Source organism: Phocoena sinus, chromosome 1 (assembly GCF_008692025.1).
Source record: "Phocoena sinus isolate mPhoSin1 chromosome 1, mPhoSin1.pri, whole genome shotgun sequence".
In the NCBI taxonomy this organism is placed as follows: Eukaryota; Metazoa; Chordata; class Mammalia; order Artiodactyla; family Phocoenidae; genus Phocoena; species Phocoena sinus.
In genome coordinates, this window is record NC_045763.1 from 17,501,929 (window position 1) to 17,518,952 (window position 17,024).

Below are 17,024 nucleotides of genomic sequence, written 5' to 3' on the forward strand. Positions count from 1 at the left end.
TTGTAGGTTTTATTCTTAAAGCTGTTCTGACTGGAGTAAGGGCAGGTGCAAAAGGGAAGGTTTTGAGGATGACTTGGAACTTTTTAGAGCTGAAGGGTTGCTTAAAACATATTTGATAATAATTAGATGTGAAAAAATGTGATTTGAGAACAGGCAATGTTGTATAGTGCTTTGCTATTCAGAGAGGATTCCTTGGACTATCAACATCTGAGTCAACCCAGAGCTTATTAGAAATGTAGAAATCAGATCCCACTGCAGACCTTCTGGATCAGAATCTTTTCTTTGACAAGATCCCCAGGTGATTTTTACGCACACTAAAGTACAAGAAACTGTTCTAGTGGGTAGAAGGGCATGAGCTTTAAAAGGCTCAGACTGGATTTTGTATGTGATCTTGGGCCTGTTCCTTAACCTCTCCACTATTGGGACTTAATTATAAATTGGGTTTAACTATCTTGCTGGGTTATTAGTATTAAAGGGGGTAACATGTAAAATGTGCTTATTAGTAGCTCTTATTTGTGATTATTTGATAAATAATATCCTTGATAGAATATGAAAAGAGAGAGCAGGATACCATTACGGCTAACTCTGTTCACGGGACGTGAATTGGTAATTGAGAAAAGTACAGTCTCCTGAGCCGATGGGTCAGTGGATGTGGTTGGGTCACTAAGCAGTTCCCTGCAGGGTGAGACTGTAAGTGTACGTTAAGTAACCAAGAGTTGACAGCTATACTTTTTAATGGCTACTGAGCCCTTGGAAGGGAGAATAATCTGCAGAAGTGGTAGCTAAGTCTTGGACTCCAGTGAGGCCTTCATATTATAGAGAAAAGAACTATGGCTTGAGAATTGAGACATGGGCTCAGTTATGCCCCTTGTTAGCTCTGTGGCCCTTAACAAGCCATTTAACATCCCTGAGCCTTAGTCTTCATCTGTAAAACAAAGGTAAATGGAAGGATGAGGTGTAAATCCCAGAATATAGCAAGGTATTATCCCTACTTGATATGTACCATAGAGTTCGGTAGACAGCCTCCCGAATCCCCAAAGGTGACTCTTAGGCCAATTCAGCTGCTTTTAGAATCTTCAGTACTGAAATTCTTCAGAGCTGTTCTGGCTACCTGGATTTCCCAATGACCAGAATGTACCTTAGGAAAGCACACAGGCCGTTCAGGTATTGCTACAAATCTCAAAGATTGGAACAGTAGTAGACTAGTATTGGGGATGGAATGATGATGATAGTGATGATGATAATATTAGAAACAACAATGACAGTACGTATAAAAAGGTACTACCATGAACCCAGGAGTATCAAATACAAAAATCTCCATCCCTTACACTATATATTGCTGCCTTTCAGGCCGGCAGTGTAAGAGAAGAAACCAAATGACAACTGCTTTTGAACTTGAGCAATGTGGGCCTGCTAAAAGCTACGGTCACCCTTTTCTAACCTCACCAATCCTCCTTGCATTCTCAGAAATAATTGCTAGTGGTTCTCTTTTAACTTAGCTGATTCCTTAGATACGTTACATTTTAAATCATCTTTTTGTGTGTAGCAGATGCCCCATTTCTTGTCTCTGAGTGTGTGATCTTTGCTCTAGTTATGTTGAGAGTGCCTGTTATTTCACCTGATTCTGGTTGTTTGTGAGATACTAAATAGCCATGGGGTTAAAGCTGACTCGGATCAAAGAGCAACTCAGCCTCTCAGGACCTCAGTTTCCTCTGTTAAAAAGGGGAGGTCATTTGGTCATTGGACAAGAGTACGTGATAGATAAAGTAATGAACTTCTGTTTGCTGAAAGCAATGAATAGGGCTCTCCAAGGTCCCTTCCAGCTCTCTGGTTCCAGCAGAATCCAGAAATCAAGACAGAAGTAAAGATTATATTCTGGAGATAGGGATTATCAATAGCAACAGTAGAAACAAAACAAACTTTAAGCAGATAAGGTTGCATTGAGCCAGGCCATATGAGAGATGTCTCAGCCTATGAGATAGATGTGCCCAAAGGAGAGTGCAGAATTATTAGGAGAACTGGAATGGAGGACCCTTGATCAAGTATTAGGATGGCTTTTCTTTCTTGGGTATTGGGATATAGAAATCTAGGCAGATGTGTGTCCAACTTCTGCTCCTATGGAGCTTTATTTATTATTAGACAATATATATAGGTTGCTTGTTCTTCCTTCCCATTGCTAGTCACTTTTCCGTATTAGACCATGCCATCTGTCACTGGAATAGCTCTGCTTTAATTGTGCTGTATTTCAGAAACTCCTCCCTCAAAGCAGGTTAAGTTCCTCTGCTCATTTTCTGGCCTCCCTAACCTAGGCAGCCTAGTGTTCCACATTTCCTCTTAAGTGGGTATTTTTGGAGACCCACCCTAGCCAGCCCAGTGTCCATAATAATGATGGCAACAACTTACTGGAGGGCTTTCCAATGCCTTTCCAATGGGTCCAGTGCTAACTGCCTGTGCACATACATGATTCCAGAGCACTCTCCCTCTTCACCCTTACCTGTTGAAATTGTACCTAACTTGCATTTACCAACTCCAGTCCTACCCTTTTCCTTTCCACTCACTGGGATCAATCTGTTTTTTTCCCTTCTCTCTTCTTCCTTTCCCTCTTCTTGTCTCTTGAGTCCTTTTAAGACTTCTGTTTTCAGTCATTCCAGTTGAAATAAGTTGAATCAACTTTATTACAAGCTCTCTGTGAACAAGGACCTTGTTTTATATTTCACTTGGCTCCCACACAGCACCTAGCAGTGGGCTGAGTAATTGGTAGGCAATTGACCCATAAATAGTTGTTAGTTGACATATGTGTATTGCTGGCTGAAGACTTATGGGGAAATAAGTACAGTAAATTGGGGAATAGCAGGTCCAGTTCCTGAGGCCCAGAAAAGAGTCTCTTACCCTTCATCAGTGGCAGCAAAGTCTTTTGTTTGAGTGTCTTGCTGAGGACATTGCCAGCAGTTGTGGATTTCAGAACATCTACTTTATTTAATTAACTGATGTATATAAGAGACTGTAAGTCTTTAGTGTTACTTTCCTTCTTGTTCATCAAAGGGATTCCATGTTTCTTACCAGCTCTGACTGAAGTTCTCACTTGTGCTTTTTCTGGTTTTTTGGGGTTTTTTTTTCCCCTTGTGTGTAACTGTTGTTTGTTTGTAGCTTAAAGAATCCTCAAACTTTCAGATTCTTTTTGGAAGTAGACAAAATAAAAATTTAAATAAATAAAATCTTTGTGCTTCTTTTAGAAAGCTGGCCTAGTTTCCACTTTGTGTTGAATTCCCATTTGTGTTTTGGGTCATTATGCAGCACTAGGTTCAGCCAATTAAGGTTTTTCTTTCTAAGTATCTATTCTATATCAATATAGTCTTTTCTTGAGGCTTTAATATTGTTGCTTTGAGGAACATGCATCCTTCTGGTGCTCTTTTGTTGCTTAAATGTTCTTCCCTTGGGACCTTTGACAATTTTCCCAAGGCTAGTGATTTCAGTTAAGTGCTTAATAACATAATTTAGGTTGCCTCTATACAGGAATCTACAGGACTTAAAGATTCCAACATGCTGTGTTCCACTATAGTTTCTTAACTCTGAAAAGCATGCTTTCGTGACATTATATTTAGCGCTATATTCTCTCCCCTCCATTTAACTTCCTTGCAAAGGGAGTTAGGGGGAAATAGTAAAATATATGTTAGAGGCTTTTACATTTTAGTTGTGCGATCAACAAAGTGTAGTTTAGCCTCTATAGTACATTTCAGTAGCCCCCAAGTCACTAATGTATCCCTCATGAATATATATTAGATTTATTTAATAACAGTATTCTGTACCTGAAAGTGGTCTACAAAGATTATATAGTTTAACTGTTTATTTACAGGTAGGTACTTTAGCTGTCAGGTCAGATGGCTAGTTTCAAAACTATTTAATGAGGAAAATTCAGTCTTTCTTGGTAATAATAATACAGCTAACACATATAGTATTTACTACGTGCTAGGCACTGTTTTAAATGTAAACACACCTACACATTAATTCTCTATAAGTAGCATATGGCTGTTTTTTTTAAGAATCCAATCAGAGAATCTCTGCCATTTAGCAGGAACGTTTAATCTGCTTCTTTATTGTGATTACTAATACATTTGGACTTATTTCTACCGTCTTAAGTTTTTTTCTATTTACCTTTGCCTTTACCTTCTTTGCCTTTCTTTTCCCCCTTTTCCACTTGCTATTGTATTAATCACATTTTCTTAATTCCCTTTTATACCTCTTGTTCGCAAATATTTGTTCAGTTTCTGTTCCCTTATATCCTTACCTGTTAACATACATACTTTACTTAGGCTAAAAGCTAAAGTTAATCATTATTTTTGTCATCCCCTTGACTCTTAGAACATCCTAACTCTAGTTCTCCTTCTCTCATCTTCCATGTTCTTGTTGATTTTTAATTTCAGAGAGGCAGTGGATTTTTAAGAATATAGACCTCAGAGCCAGACTGCCTGAATTTGGAGCCCAGGTCCACCACACACGAGTTGTGTGACCTTAGGTAAGTTGTATAACCTCTCTGTGCCACATTTTCTTATATGTAAAATGGGGATGATAAGAGTACCTACTTCACAGGGTTGTTGAAAAGATTAAATGAGTTAATAGATGCAAAGCATTTAGAACAGTCCCTGGAACATAATAAGCATTAAACAAGTGGTAGCCACTATCGTTGTCATTATTCTACTTTGTTTTTAACCTCCCCTTCCCATATCCATTTTAAAATAGCCAGTGCATTTTAAAACACATTTCTTAATTTCTTTTTTATTAAGATATAATTAACATACAGTTCAATGAATTCTATTTGAAGAGTTTTGACAAATATCTACTCTTCAACCACCATCCAAAATAAGGTACAGAACATTTCCATTCCCCGAGAAGGTTTCCTTGTGTCTCCTCCTGTTTAATTCCCTTCCCCCACACCACCCCACAACCTCCACAACCACTACAGTATCTGGTTGCTATCACTGTAGATTAGTTCTTTCTGTATGTCTCTTTCCTGTAGATTTAGTCATATATATGTACTCTTTTATGCCCGGCTTCTTTGACCTAACATACTGTTTTAGGGTTTATCCATGTTGTTGCTTGTATCAATGGTTAATCTTTTATTATAAGAAACCTCCACACAGTTCTTCAAAGTAGTTGTACCATTTTGCACTTTCCGCAGTAATGTATGCAAGTTCTAGTCATTCTGCATCCTCATCAACATTTGGTATTATCAGTTTTTCTGATTTTAACTTTTCTAGTGGGTACGTTTAGCAGTTTCTTTGCTTGCTACTTGCTATTTTTTCTTACATTCTATCCTTTCTTTCTGGTTCAGTTTGCTTCTTATAGTAATTCTTTCAGTGACAGTCTCTGAGCCTCTTATCTTTGTTTGAAGGTGATTTTGTTTCAACTTGTATATAGATACATGGTTGATTGTTATTTTCCTTAATATTTGAAAACTGTTACTCCATTTTCTTATATCTATTGTTATTAACGAGAAGTCTGTACCAGTCAAACTGTCTTCTTTGATTAAGTAATACTCTTTTCTTTTGGTTTGCTTACAATTTCTTTTTCTCTGTGTTGTTGATACTTCAAAGTTTTTATTCTGAAGACTCATGTCTGACTTTAATCCTAGAACATTCTCAGATATTATATCTTCAAATTGCTTCTGCCACATGTTCTTCATTATCTCTATCCAGAACACCTATTCAGATGCATGTGAAACCTTCATATTCTGTTTTCCATATCCTTTAACCTCTTTCATATTTCTGTTTTTGGGTTTTTTTAGTTTTGTTTTGTTTTTTACCTCTCTGCTACCTTCTGAGTAATTTTCTCAGACTTCTTTTCCTAATCACTCATTTTCTCTTTAGCTGTATCTAATCTGTTTAATTCATTGATAGATGAATTTCAGTGACTTAACTTTTATTCCTAGAAGTTCTTTTGGTTCTTTTTCACATCTGCCTATTCTTTTTTCATATTATCTTTTTCTTCCATTATGGCTTCCCTTCATTTTGCCTGTTTATTAAAATGAAACAATTAATTTGTAGCATTTTTTCATAGTATTCTATAATTTTTAGGGTTTTCAATTCTTGGAGATGCTATTTGTGCTCTTTCTTGCATCTAATGTCGTTCCGTTGTGGTGATTCATTTCCTCATGTGACTTTTTGTTTTTACTGTTTGCCTTTTGGGGGTGGCACAGGAATCCTCCTCATCTGAGACACTCTAGCATCTATCTTGGCAAGGCCCTTCTCGTTTGATTTTTTTTCCTCCTTCACCTCCTACCCCTACTCCTATTTCCCTCCCCTTTATAGCACTTACTCTAATGTATTTGATAAAATGTCTTTTGCTACAGTGTAGCTTTACCTTACTGTTATTCATTGTTTTGTTTTTGTGTTTTTAACTTACATAAATGGCATTATGCTCTAGATCTCATTCTGGTTGTTATTGTTTCATTCAGTTGGGTATTTAAGATCTGTTTCTGTCTGAATAGTCAGTTGTTGCTTCTTTCTAATGCACTATATTCCATAGGATACATTCTGCATATTTACTTAAATTCCTTTTGTGACTGACATCTAAATTACCTCTCATTTCCCTGCTACAAAAAACAATGGCCCAGTGATCTTTCTGGCCATGTGTCCTTATGAACCTATGTGAGAACTTTTCTGGGAAATGTACTCAGAAATATGATTCTTGGACCACAAGGCATATATGCACAGAAAATTTCACTAAATATTACCAGAGTGTTTTTCCAGAATAGCTATATGAATTTATATACCACCAGTTTTACTCTAGTTTCAAATTTATGTTCTATCACATGTTACTGTAAGACCTTAGAAAAATTACTTAACCTCTCTGGGCCTTAGTCTCCCCATCAGTAAAAGGGAATAATAGCAGCATCTGCATCATCAGGTTGTTAAGAGAATGAAATGAATTAATATATGTAAAACATATTCCTGAATATAATAAGCACTTCCTGAATATATAATAAACGTTAGCTGCTTTTACTGCTATTGTAACAACTACTCTTACTTGTTAGCCAGTTAGGTGAGCTTCTCCTTTTCTGAATTGCCTTGTTACGTCATTTGCCCATTCTTCTCCCCATTGGATTTTTTTTCCCTAAGGTTTCCAGGAATTTCTTATGTATTCTAGATATTAACTCCTTGTTGTCTTTAAACTGTATAAATATCTCCTGGTTCTACCATTTGTCCATTGTCTATTAATCATATCTATAGACTATAGAGTTCTTTGACAGAAACCTTTAATATCAGTATAATCATATTCATCTTTTCTTTTTTTAAGCTTTTGGGGCAATGTTTAAGAAGTTTCCCAACACCTGCTTCAAAGATACCCTCTGACATTTTCTACTGTTAACTTTTATAAATTTACCTTTCACATTCAGGTCTTCCTCATATGGTTTGTAATAGTGAGCTCATTTCTTTCTATGTTTTTCTTTTTTCCTGTGAGAGTCTCTGTGCCTTGGGTTTTGAAAGTATTCTGTTTTTTTTTCTCCTGCATGTCAAAGACCAATTTTTATGTTAATTTCTTAGCCCAAGATTCTTATATGATATAATATATAAATTTGGATCCTTCACCTCTGTATGTCATAGGCCTACATTTTAGATTTCTTGTGGGTGCCATTTCTTCTACTCAAGGCCCAGATAATTAGCAACTTTTATTCTGTTTCTCTGAGCCAGTGAGCAGAGATTTTTCAGACTGCATATAAAGGAGGGATAGTTGTTTGAGGCTCTGTGCTTTGTGCAAGGGTCTCAGTTCCAACTCCCCCACCTTCTACCTGCCTGAAGATATATTTCCAGTCTCCACGTGAGCATTAATGCTTTCTTCTCCAAGCCTAGGGCCTGTATTAGAGTTTGAAACCCCTTTGGGCCATCATGGTCTCAACTCCCACTTTACTGTTTCAGCTTTGATTTTGATGTCACTTCCATTTCAGGTACCTGGGGATTTCCTTTTTTTTTTGCTTGATTTTATATATATATATATATTTTTTTTTTTTTTAATTTATTTTATTTATTTTTGGCTGCGTTAGGTCTTTGTTGCTGCCTGTGGGCTTTCTCTAGTTGTGGCAAGTGACTCTTCATTGTGGTGCTCAGGCTTCTCATTGCGGTGGCTTCTCTCATTGCAGAGCACGGGCTCTAGGCATGTGGGCTTCAGTAGTTGTGGCTCGCGGGCTCTAGAGCACAGGCTTAGTAGTTGTGGCGCACGGGCTTAGTTGCTCCGCAGCATGTGGGATCTTCCCAGACCAGGGCTCGAACCCATGTCCCTCACATTGGCAGGCAGATTCTTCTTAACCACTGCGCCACCAGGGAAGCCCTAGCTTGAATATATATTTTTAAAGCATTTTTGTTACATTTTATCCAGTGTTTCTGTGTGTGAAGTGGGAGGAAAAGGTCCATTTACGTCAGCTCAGTGTGCCATTTCGCCAAAAGTCTTTCCTTTAATTAGTATTCCTATTAATCTCAGTAAAATTTCAACTTTCAACTTTACCAGTTTACATTCATTAGGTAACCTTTGAATTTATTCTGCCTTAACTATCCCCATTCTCCTTTTGTTGCTCAAGTTTATAACCATGTTTTTAGTATCTATATATTGGTAAACCACATAGTTTTGTTCAGTTTTTTTTAACCTTGCTCAGTTGCTTATTCTGTTACAGTTATTCTATTATTTTCTTATCTAATTTAGTTGTCAACAAAAATATGAAATAGCTCTGACCACAATCCTGTAGTTAATGCTCAAAGTACCTCCCTCTGGATCATTGGTGGCTCTTCGTATTTTTTAATCTGATGAAAGACTGACCAGAAATGACCCCAAAGCAACATTTTAAGTAAGTTTTAGTTTGTCCTAAAAATATAATCCCAATAATGTGTTCCTTATTAATAGGATTGTTTGAAAAGATTTATGTCCAGGTAAGTCTTTTGATTTACTGTAATCCATAGATACTATGTCTTGTCTTAGGAAGAAAATCATATTCTCCTGATATCATTTGTTCTTTAGAAAAACCACATCAGTGCCTGTTTAGTCGTTTTGTGTTATTTGCAAATTGAATTCTTGTTCTGATTTTTTTCTCAGATATTAAAATAAGTTAATTTACAAATTTTCACACTTACCTCCTTTTTTTCTAAAGATAGCTCCTACTTTTGTCTGTTTTAAATCTTACAGAACTTTTTTTTCTGTTTTCCACAAGAACTGGGAGATATTCCAATCCTGCTCCTGTTGCTACTACTATTTCAGCAACAAGTCAGTTAGCTCCTAGGCCACAGTTTATCTTTAAAAAGTATGCATTTTTATAACACAGATATTAAAACAAGCTGTAGTCAAATAGTAAGGTTAGATGTTCTCAAAGCTACTCTTTGAGTAAGCTTTAAAAAAATTATATGAATTTATGAATGTTCTACAATCTATACCATAGTATAGATAGGGTTTGGGGTGATTAGTACTGAAAATTTACATTCCTAAAAGGAAAAATTTCTTAATAGATGAACTTTATTCTTTAGAGCAGTTTTAGGTTCACTGCAAAATTGAGAGTAAAGTACAGAGTTCCCATATAATCCTGTCCCCACACAGCCTCACCCACTGTCCCACAACACAGTGATACATTTGTTACAATCAGTGAACCTACATGGATACGTAATTGTCACCCAAAGTCCATAGTTTTCATTAGGGTACACTTTTGGTTTCATACATTCTCCGGAATTTGACATGTATATGATACATGAATTCACCATTGTAGTTTTATACACAATAATTTCACTGCCCTAAAGATCCTCCGTGTTTCACCTATTCATACCTCCTTACTCCCAACCACTGGCAACCACTGATCTTTTGACTATCTCCATCGTTTTGCCTTTTCCAGAATGTCATATGGTTGTATTCATATAATATAGAGACTTTTTATATTGGATTCTTTCACTTACTAATATGCACTTAAGTGTCCTCCATGTCTTCCCATTGCTTGATAGCTCATTTCTTTTTGCACTAAATAATATTCTATTGTCTGGATGTACCACAGTTTGTTTATCCATTTATCTGGTAAAAGACATTTTGGCAATTACGAATAGAGCTGCTATAAACATCTGCGTGTAGGTTTTTGTGTGGACGTAAGTTTTCAGTTTTTTTAGGTAAATATCAAGGAGCACAACTGCAGGATCATATGATAAGGATATGCTTAGTTTTATAATAAACTCCTAATCTGTCTTACAAAGTGCTGTACCATTTTGCATTCTCACCAGCAATGAATAGCAGTTCCTGTTGCTATACGTCCTCACCTGCATTTGGTGTTGTTAGTGATTTGGGTTTTGTCATTTCTAATAGGTTTTATTTGTAATTCCCATATGACATATGACGTTGAACATCTTTTTATATGCTTACTTGCTATCTGCATCTCTTCCTTGGTGGGATGTCTGTTAAGGTCTTTGGTCCATTTTTTAATCAGGTTGTTTTCTTATTGTTGAGTTTCAAGAATTCCTTGTATGTTTTAGATAATAGTCATTTAACAGATATGTCTCTTGCAAATATTTTCTCCCAGTCTATGACTTGTCTTCTCAGTCTCTTGACATTATCATTCATAGAGCAGAAGTTCTTTAAGTTTAATGAAGTCCAGCTTATCCATTATTTCTTTCAGGGATCATGCCTTTGGAGGTGTATCTAAAAAGTCATTGCTATATCCAAGGTCACCTAGGTTTTCTTCTTTGTATTTTCTAGAGGTTTTATAGTGTTGTGTTTTTACATTTAAGTCTGTGATCCAATTTGAGCTAAATTTGTAAAGGCTATGAGGTCTGCGTCTAGATTCATTTTTCTACATGTGGATGTTCAGTTGTTCCAGCACCATTTGTTGAAAATACTGTCTTTGCTCCATTATCAAAGATCAGTTGACTGTACTTTTGTGGGTCTATTTATCTATTCTTTCACCAGTACCACATGGTTTTGGTTACTGTAGCTTTGTAGGTAAGTATTGAAGTTGAGTATTGAGTAGTGTCAGTCTTCCTACTTCGTTCCTCTACCCTGATATTGAGTTGGCTATTCTGGATCTTTTGCCTCTCCATATAAACTTTAGAATCAGTTTGTCAGTATCCACAAAATAACTTGCTGGGATTTTGATTAGGATTGTGTTGAACTTATAGATCAATTTGGGAAGAACTGAAATTTTGACACTACAGAGTCTTCCTATCCATGAACATGGAATATCCCTCCATTTACTTATTTTTTCTTTGATATCTTTCATTAGAGTTTTGTAGTTTTTCTCATATACATCTTATATAGTTTGTTAGACTTATCCTCAAGTATTTTCACATTTTTAATTTCTTTTTTGGGGGTGCCAATTAAACGGTAATGTTTTCATTTCAAATTTCACTTGTTCATTGCTGATAGACAGGAGAGTGGTTAAGTTTTTTATATTTACCTTGTATCCTGCAACCTTGCTGCTATTGCTTGTTATTATTATTAAAGTTTTTGTCAGTTCTTTTGGATTTTCTGCATACCTCATCACAGTCATACCATCTGTGAACAAAGACCGTTTTGCACCTTCCTTCCCAGTCTGTGTACCTTTTAGCTGGGAATTCCAGAATGATATTGAAAAGCAGTGGTGAAATGAGACATCCCTGCCTTGTTCCTGATCTTAGGCAGAAAGCTTCGACTCTAATGTTAGCTGTTGGGTTTTGTAGCTGTTCTTTATCAGGTTGAGGAGGTTCCCCTCTATTCCTAGTTAGCTGAGAGTTTTTATCATGAATTTTGTGGATTTTGTCAAATGCTTTTTCTGCATCTATTGATCTGAACATGCGATTTTTCTTTTTTAGCCTGTTGTTATAATGGATTACATTTGCTGATTTTCAAAGGTTGAACCAGCCTTGAATACCTGGGATAAATCCCACTTGGTCATGGTGTTAAATTACTTTTATTATTGTTGAATTTGATTTCCTAATATTTTGTTGAAGATTTTGGTCTTTGTTTTTCTTATAATGTCTTTGTCTGGTTTTGCTGTTAGTGTAAGGCTAGGCTCATAGAATGAGTTAGGAAGTATTCCCTCTGCTTCTGTTTTCTGGAAGAGATTGTGGATATTTGGTATAATTTCTTCCTAAACTGTTTTGCAGAATTTACCAGTGAACCTATCTGGGCCTGCTGCTTCAAGTGTTGGAAAGTTATTAATTATTGACTCAGTATCTTTGATAGATTAGGCCTATTCAGATGTCTAGTTCTCCTTGTGTGAGTCTTGGCAGATTGTGTCTTTCAAGTAATTGATCCGTTTCATTAAAGTTACCAAATTTGTGGGCATATTATATTATTCCTTTTTTATCCTTTTATTGTGCATGGGATCTGTACTGGTGTCCCCTCTTTCATTTCTGATATTAGGAATCTGTGTTCTCTCTTTTTTCTTAATTAGCCTGGTAGAGGCTTATTGATTTTATTGATCTTTTCAAAGAGCCAGCTTTTAGGTTTGTTTTTTTTTTCTCTTGATTTCCTTTTCTCAGTTTCATTTATTTGTCCACTATTTTCTTTTTCTCCTGCTTACTTTGGATTTACTTTGTTCTTCTTGTTTTAGTATCCCAAAGCGGAGGCTTAAATTATTGGTTTTAGATCTTTCTTCTTTTCTAATGTATGCATTCAGTGCTATAAGTTTCCCTCTAAGCACTGCTTTTGCTGCATCCTATAAATTTTGATAAGTTGTATTTACATTTTCATTTAGTTTAGAATATTTTTGAATTTGTCTTAAGATTTCTTCTTATGTGTTATTTAGAAGTGTGTTGTTTAATCTCCAAGTATTTGGAGATTTTTCCAGCTATCTTTTTGTCATTGATTTCTAGTTTAATTCCATCGTGGTCTGAGAACAGAGTGTATGGTTTCTATTCTTTTCAATTTGTGAAAGGTAACTTATGGCCCAGAATGTGGTCTATCTTGTTGAATGTTCCATGTGATATTAAGAAGAATATGTAATATGCTATAGATGAAGTAGTCTATAGTCAATTGATTGATGGTGCTATTAACTTCACTGATGTCCTTACTGATTTTCTGCCTTCAGGCTCTATCCATTTCTGATAGAGAGGTGTTTAAAGTCTCCACCTATAATAGTGATGCACCTATTTCTCTTTGTATTTCTTTCAGCTTACCTTATGTGTTTTGATGCTCTTTTGTTAGTTGCCTACACAATAAGGATTATTATGTCTTGTTAGAGTATTGACCCCTTTTTCATTAAGTAACTCCCCTTTATCCCTAATATCTTTCCTTACTTGAAGTCTGCTCTGTCTGAAATTAATATAGCTCCCCTGCTTTCTTTTGATTACTGTTAACATGGTATATCATTCTCCATGCATTTATTTTTAATCTGTATGCATCTTTAAGTGGGTTTCTTGTAGACAACATCAGAGTGGGTCTTGTTTTTTGATCCACTCTGACAATCTGTCTTTTAATTAGTATATTTAGAGCATTGATCTACCATATTTGTTAATGTTGTCTATATGTTTCCCTTGTTCTTTGTTCCTACTTTTGTCTAACATACTTTTTCATTCTTTTGTAGTTTTAATTGAGCATTTGACGTGATTCCATTTTCACTTCTTTTTACCATATCAGTTATACTTCTTTTTTAAACTTATTTTAGTGGTGTCCTATAGTTTGCAATAGATTTACAACTAATCTAAATCCACTTTCAAATGACACTGTACCACTTCACATGTATTATAAGTACCTTATAATACTAATAACATAATCTTAATCCTTCCCTTCTCTCCCTTGTATTATTGCTGTCATTCATTTCATTTATACATAAGCATATAGAATTGACCCTTGAACAATGCAGGGGTTAGGGACACTGACCTCTGGCACAGGCAAAAATCTGCATATAACTTTGTAGTGAGCCCTCTGTATCTGTGGATTCAACCAACTGCAGATTACGTGGTACTGTAGTATTTAGTGTTGAAAAAATGCACATGTAAGTGGATCTTCACAGCTCAAACCTGTGTTGTTCAAGGGTTACCTGTATAAACATAAGCATACATAATCAAATACATTGTTGCGGTCATTATTTTGAACAAACTGCTATCTATGTCAGTTAAGAATAAAAAATAAAACTGCTATCTATGTCAATTTTTGTTTTACCTTCACCTGTTCATTCTTCAGTGCTATTCATTAGTTTATGTAGTTCCATATTTCTGTACTTTATCATTTCCTTCTCTCTGAATAACTTCTTTAACATTACTTGGAAGGCAGGTCTACTGGCAAGCAAGTCCCTCAACCTTGCTGGTCTGAGAAAGTATTTTACATTCACTGTTAAAGGAAAAAATTTCAGGGTAGAATTCTAGGTTGGTAGTTTGTTTTCTTCTCTCAACATTTTAAATATTTCACTCCACTCTCCTCTTGCCTGCATGGTTGTTTGAGGAGAAATTAGATGTAATTCCTATCTGCTTCTGTGAAGGAAAGGTCCTTTTTCCTCTGGCTTTTTTCAAGATTTGTTTTTTAAACTTTGATTTTTCTATAGTTTGAATATGATATGCTTAAGTATAGTTATTAAAAGCATTTATCCTGCTTGGGGTTCTGAGCTTCTTAGACCTGTGGTTTGGTGTCTAACATTAATTTGGGGAAATTCTTCGTCATTATTGCTTCAAATATTGCTTCTGTTTCTTTTTCTCTTCTCCTTCAGATATTCCCATTGCACATATGTTTTACCTTTTGTGGTTGTCTCACAGTTCTTGGATATTGGTTCTGTTTTTTTCAGACCTTTTTCACTTTGCTTTTCAGTTTTGGAAGTTTCTTATTGTTATATCCTCAAGGTCAGAGATTCTTTACTCAACCATATCTAGTCTACTAGTAAGTGCATCAAAGGCATTCTTTATTTCTGTTACAGTGTTTTTAACCTCTAGCTTTTCTTTTTCATTCTTTCTTAGAATTTCCATCTCTCTGCTTACATTGCCATCTGTTTTTGCATGTTGTCTACTTTTTCCTTTAAATCCCTTATTAATCATTTTTTTAATTCCCTGTCTGATAATTCCTGACATATCTGACTGTGGTTCTGATGCTTGTTCAGTCTCTTTGAAGTGTGTTTTTTGCCTTTTAGTATGCCTGGTAGTTTTTTCTTGAAAGGGAGACATAAAGTACTGGGTAAAAGGAACTGTGGTAAGTATGACTGTAGTGATGGGGTGGTAAGATGTGAAGGGAGGAAGTGTGTTTTATAGACCTATCATTAGGTCTCAGTCTTTTGGTAAGTCTGTGCCCCTGGACTGTGAACTTCACTGATACTGTTCAGTCTCCCCCTCCCCACTTCCTTAAGTGGTACAGGATGGCTAGAGTGGGCTGACGTTGGGTATTTCCTTTCCTCCAGTTAGGTTAGACTCTGGTAAAATAGTTTCTTCTGATTCTAGGCCTTGTTGAGAAGAACAGAATCCTCTGTCATATTTTAAAATGGTTACTTTCTCCTTCCTCCTGCCAGAAGCAGAAGGGAATTTCCCCCCAGTACTCACTGTGAGTACCCAGTAGAGCTCCTGGAGTTAAAACTCACAAAATTATGACTCTGTCCCTCTGGATTTTTTAACTCTCAGACTTGTCCACCCTGAGCCTCCATCAATTCGTTAACTTAGGTTTAGTTTTCCTATTCTGGCACTGCTTCCCATGGATTTCTTTTGGTGGGTTTCTGCTCTGAGAAGTTGTGATTCTCTGCCAGTCTCTCCAATTTTGGGAGCAGTAGTTTTGCCCTGTGACCTCACTTCTCTGACAGAGCTAAGAAGAGTTGTTGATTTTTCTGTCTGTTTGCCTTTTTACCTGTCAAGTTAGAATGGTGACTTTTAAGCTCCTTCCATGCCAGACCAGAAACCTGGAAACCAGAACTTGGAAATATTTTCATTTTTATTTTTATTTGTCAGTTTCAAATGTGGGAAAATAAGGAATAGTGGTGGAGTGGAAAGGTAACAAAGGCAACCAATGTTATTTTGACAAATGTCAAAGACCATGTGACTTTCCTGCTTAAAGCCCTTCAAACCCTTCATTGACTCCTCATTGTCTTTAGGATAAATCCAAGCTCCTAAGCATGGCCCATGTATCTTTCTGTGGCCAGAACCTCTGCCTGCCTTTCCAGATTCATCTCCTGACACTCCCTGTCCCTTTCTATATGTTCAGTATCACTGAACTCCTTATAATGCCCCCTCCTAAACCTCCTTCCTGCCATGTGATGTTTTCTTATTTGTGTGCCTCACGCAGGCTTCCCTGCTTGGAGTGCCTTTTTCTCCCACTCTTTTCACCTCATCAGTGCCTGCTCACTTATTAAGGCAGGTTAGCTGTTAGCTCCTCCACAAAAACCTTACTCTTAACTCTTGGATATCCCTATTCCCCAAACTGGGCTTCTAAGTACAAATCTCTATCATTACATTTCCTGCCATTCATTTATTCATTCCACCAACTAACCAACAGTGTTTGTGTTAGGCAGAATTTTAAGCACTGGGATGCAGCAGATGATGAAAAAAAAAAGTTCCTTCCCTAGTGGAGTTTATATAGTAAAGGGGGGTACATGATAAGTAAGTAAAAATATGTGTCAGTAGGCTATGATAAAAAATAGAGTAAGAGGGGGCTTCCCTGGTGGCGCAGTGGTTGAGAGTCTGCCTGCCGATGCAGGGGACACGGGTTCGTGCCCCAGTCTGGGAGGATTCCACGTGCCACGGAGCGGGCTCGCTGAGCCTGTGCTCTGCAATGGGAGAGGCCACAACAGTGAGAGGCCCACGTACTGCAAAAAAAAAAAAAATAGAGTAAGAGGGATGGAATGTTCTGTGGTTGGAGAGGAGGTTGCTATTTAAAGAACATGGTCAGATTTGATTAAATGTTCTAAATCATTAAAAAATAAATAAAATAAAGAACATGATCAGGGAAGACCTCATTGATCATGTGGCCATTGAGCAGAGTCCTGATGGGAGTGAGAGAGTGAGCCATGCACACATGTGAAGAAACCTACGGGTGAATATGCTTAGTGTGTTCCACAATCAGCAAGGAAGGCGTGGTGCTTACAGCAGAATGGGTGAGGGGGAGCGAGGCAGAAGATGAGGTTT

General features: G+C 36.6%; 1 protein-coding gene across 4 annotated transcripts in view; it reads left to right on the plus strand.

The window, feature by feature from the left end:
- The window catches only part of ZBTB40 (zinc finger and BTB domain containing 40), a 93,983-nt gene that overhangs the window by 17,032 nt on the left and 59,927 nt on the right, over positions 1 to 17,024 (plus strand). For 2 of the 4 annotated variants that reach the window (XR_004351130.1, XM_032640617.1), the window contains exon 2: positions 4,422 to 4,513. The exons of 1 other annotated variant lie outside the window; for it this stretch is intronic. The gene's annotated coding sequence lies outside the window, so the exon portion shown is untranslated. Of the gene's footprint in view, positions 1 to 4,421; positions 4,514 to 8,691; positions 8,834 to 17,024 lie in introns of all 4 variants that reach the window. One more of the 4 variants, XM_032640627.1, reaches the window with a different exon arrangement.